This window comes from Gymnodraco acuticeps, unplaced genomic scaffold (assembly GCF_902827175.1).
Source record: "Gymnodraco acuticeps unplaced genomic scaffold, fGymAcu1.1, whole genome shotgun sequence".
Classification (NCBI taxonomy): domain Eukaryota; kingdom Metazoa; phylum Chordata; class Actinopteri; order Perciformes; family Bathydraconidae; genus Gymnodraco; species Gymnodraco acuticeps.
Genome location: NW_022990699.1, coordinates 4,287,829 through 4,292,355, shown reverse-complemented (window position 1 = coordinate 4,292,355; position 4,527 = coordinate 4,287,829). Strand labels below are relative to the sequence as shown.

General features: G+C 36.7%; 1 long non-coding RNA gene across 1 annotated transcript; it reads left to right on the top strand.

Annotated features, from left to right (window-relative positions):
* Nucleotides 1-1,012: 1,012 nt before the first annotated feature.
* Nucleotides 1,013-2,697, top strand: LOC117555871. Its single transcript, XR_004570466.1, has 2 exons — nt 1,013-1,049; nt 1,941-2,697. It is a non-coding gene; the product is annotated as an uncharacterized LOC117555871 (long non-coding RNA).
* Nucleotides 2,698-4,527: the final 1,830 nt, after the last annotated feature.

The window sequence follows — 4,527 nt, the reverse complement described above, 5'->3', positions numbered from 1 at the left end:
CGCTGTCCGGGGAGAGTGATGCGATTGCTTCTTTTGGAATCTATCACTTTCCTTCTGGCAGGGAACTCTGGTACATGACATGTGGCACACACATGCATTGTCTTCACAATTACCATGTACATTTTTTCAAATGTCTCCTTGGTTTCTAAAGTTAAAAGTTCACAATTTTTGGAAATATACTTATATATATCCTGCTTCTCATCCCAACTCACGACAAAATAAGGAACAAGAATCAAATACGCCTATTTCCCGAGTTTTACTCAAGTTCAACCGTTATTAGCACTTGTGTCATATTGAAAATCATTTTTTTTAAAGATGTTAAGGGGACAGGCAAATAGACAGAGGATATTATTGTTTTCTCCACTTAAGTCTTTATTGTACTTCTGAAGGAAATTAAAAAAGACATCCAAAATGTCACTCCAGTTCAGGAAAGCTTTCTACAGCTACAATGGTGATAACATATAAACAAAGGTCATACAGTCATCTAAATGTTTCTTGGGGTGAATGTCAAAGTAAGAATTATTATTTGATTTGATTGTTCTCAGTTTCTTGTCTGTGGAAGCCTGTCTATCTACACTGAGTTACGTCCATCCAAGAAGATGGTAGGTATATTGTGATTTTATGATCTATAGTGGTTATAACTTTGTTTCGTCACTGTCAGTCTCTCCCTTTCTTTACTCAATAACTCATCCCATGTTGTTGAACCTCTCTCTTCCAGGTGACTGTGTGTTTGTCTATGTATGTGGTTTTCCCTTCTTGGGATCATTGTCTCTTTTGGCTACAGGATACGTCTTTTTCTTCTATTTAACGTACATTACGTTCTATCGGAGGGAGTCTTTAAGCCTGCAGAGATTGGTGAGTTACAGACATGTGGATCGACACTACATGGACACTTATCCGCATTGTATGAATAACTTCCTCTTTCTTCTGCTTCAGCACCAGATGTGTGCGATTGAAGCCCTTTTGTTCACTTGCTCTCTGTTTGTGGCGGGTCTTCTCATTTCTTGTGTGTCATCGCACGTTTGGCTCTCAAATCCACACGCACTCAGGTACAGAATTTGTCATCGTTTCTCCATCTGAAACATTCCTTACCACTGAGTGTGTAGGGGTTCACAAAACGAACTTTGAACAGCATTACATTTGCACATGAAAATGTTTAATGAAAACTTCAAATAAAACATGAAAGATAAAAAAGAATGAGAGAACTGGAGAAAGATATTCCTGGACGATCTCTTTGGCAACGAAGCAATGTCTATTTGTTTCCCCTATATTCCTGTTGGCAATGACCCGCCCTCTTGTGTTGTTAATCTTAATAATAATCATAATAATAATAATAATAATAAATGTATTTTGTAAGCGCTTTTACAGGTGCTCAAAGTCGCTTTACAGAGATAGTGAAAATAAAAGAACAACAAATAAATGTAACATGTAATGTAATAAATATAGTTAAAGTCAAATTAAAATCAAGCAATACAACAACAATCACACATTAAAAGAAAGCCAGATTGAAGAGGTGAGATTGTGTACGTTTTTTGAAGGTATGGTCAGTGCAGTCTCTGATGGGTTGTGGGAGTGAGTTCCAGATAGTAATCCCTCCCAAATTCATTCATATAACGTTAATGTCACTCAAAGAGTTGCTGACTGAATAAAAGTCCAGAATGTAATGTATTTCTATTTAACCAGAAAAGCCTAATTGAAATGATGCAGCATTAACAAAGAGTAAAGCGACACCATGAGACAGATATCACTTCAGTATTAAACAATTAAACAGACATGCAATAAAATAATAGAATCATGATTGATATAATGTCCAGTACACAAATAAATGAGTCCTAAAGACCATCTAAATGGGACCTCAAATACAAACAATACATCTGATCAGTTATATTCACTGTTACCGCCTCCTTCCCTAACACATGCACCCTCCGTATCTTCAACAGATTATTGTCCGGCACATCCCGGCTCCACCGACCGACACGACTGCAACTTAATCTCATCCTTGTGAAGTATTATTTTACGATAAATAACACTGGTTTTCCTGCAGCACACTAACTCCTGTACAGTATATCACATGTGAATGTTACACCCAGAGGCTCATCTTTAAGCCCCAGCTTCTTCTCTTAGCACAGTACATGTTACTGCAGTAGGAAATGCATTATAACCACATTTATTTGCTTTTGTTAAAGCTTGTTTTGGAATCTAAAAGATTCCTGTCTTCTCATGTGAGAAAAAAATGTGACATGCACTTAAGGGATTAAAGTAGCCACTATTATCTGAAGGAAAGCTTATATACACACGGCATCTATTGCACGTCTGTCCGTCCTGGGAGAGGGATCCCTCCTCTGTTGCTCTCCCTGAGGTTTCTCCCATTTTTTCCTTTAAACTGTGGGTTTTCTCCGGAAGTTTTTCCTTGTACGATGTGAGGGTCTAAGGATAGAGGGTGTCGTTTTTCTCACACTGATATTCTGAACAAACATTGCTGTTGTATTTGCTGTAAAGTATCTCTACTGTAGGCTATTTTTATTATATGTACAGCACTTTGGCTCGACCAAAAATCGTTTATAAATGTGCTATATAAATAAAACTTGATTTGATTTGATATATTTGATATACTGAGCTGCAAATATTTCTGCTTTGTGATTTAGTTGCAGCACAGCAGATCCACCTGAGATTGCCACTTTAGAAGAATTACAGTATGTTTTAATACATTTGGCTTTTTATATCCTCGGACACAAACATCCAGCATTATTTTTTTAAGCTTATGACTTCAATATAGTTCACCATTTTCATCTATACGACTTTGAAACATGTTCCCACTTTGGGCCTTTGAATGTGTGAAAAACAAATATTTTTGATTTAGGTTGAGCTTATATATGCACTAAATGTAATGTATATTGTCTTTGCTAAATAACAATCAAATGAAATGATTCTCAGGTTGCTGATTATATTACACACATTTGTATCTATACACTAACAGTGACCACTCCACACAGACAGTGCACTATTGATTCATCATCATTGTTTATCATAGAAAGATAACAGTCTGTACCACTTTGAACACATTGTTAGATGGCAAGCAAATAATTAATCGGGGTCTTTGTTTTAGTTTTGAGTAGGCTACAAGTTAAAAGCCTAGCATTGAATTCTGATGTACACATACATTTAAGATAAGTTAGAAGTGAACTAAATCTGAAGGAATTTACAACATATTGAATACAAATAAACTATGTGATCCTTTCACCATTGCCTAAAAGATTAAGAGTTTAGGTACAAAAGATGATCAAATAAGTAATATTAATCATTATGTTCCTATATTAGAAAATGTACAATTGAATACTTTTACTTACAGTTTAACATTTATATTTGTGTAACCAAACTGATCAGCATCAGCACATTTCAGTGTGCTTATTAGCTTCTGATCCTGTGTTGATTTTGAGATTAGATTACATAGAATTCTCTTAAAATGCTATCAGTATCAGTGTTTCCCACAGATATGAAATATACTTGGGGCGGGTGTGGCAAGGGGGGGGGTGCGCGAAAAAAAAAAAAAAGTTTTTAACAACCTTATTTATTGACCTTTTCATTCCGGTATAATCATTTTGCGCAAAGATGGCACTGTTTGTCAGAGCACTTCATCCTTCTGGGATTTCATGAAGAACAGCTCCAACGCCTGTGTGTATGGGAATGCCTCTGGTGCTGGTCCATTAACTGCCAGTGTTTCCCACAGATCTGAAATATACTTTGGGGGGTGGTGGTAAGCGGGGGGGGTTGAGGTGACGTGCAACAACATTAACCTTTCTGTTGGTCGCTTGTTAGCAGACCCTTCACGCGATGGCAGAGCGAACAGGTACAGGTACAGGCAGGGTCCATAATGATAGCCCTATAGTTTAAATCTACTACCCACACATGAACATATGGAAATGGGTTACTATTTAAAAAAATAAATGTATTTATTAATGTATTTAGGAACCCTATCCATGTGATTTTTAGTGGGGGTCGACCTCAAATCCTCTAGGGGGGTCCAGGGGCATGCCCCCCCGGTAAGATTTTATTTTTTATTTTGGAGTTAAATGCATCAATCTGGTGCACTTTGAGGGGAAAATAAAGAGACTAGATCTATGGAAACACCTATATTTAACAGAACTGTATACATTTCAATAATCATAAAATCAAGGCCATAACCAATAACATACCATTTCCAATATGAAAAAAACACTGAAACTTGTTTATTAATTTAGTTTTGGTTCATTTATAGTTGTGAGTGTGTCTGTGCTCCTGAATCAGCCTCTCCTGTCTCCCTCCTCTCCCCCCTCTCCATCCTCTCCCCCTGCTCCTCTTTGAGGCAGCAGCAAAGACTAGTTTTCTCTCAACAAGTTTTAAAAGTGTATCTTACCTTTTTTCACCTAGTTAACTTTTTATTTATTTATTCATGCATATTTTACTAATCACATTACATTTCATTTAGCTGACGCTTTTATCCAAAGCGACTTATAATGACCGATTACAGGGACATTCTCCCTGGAGTAA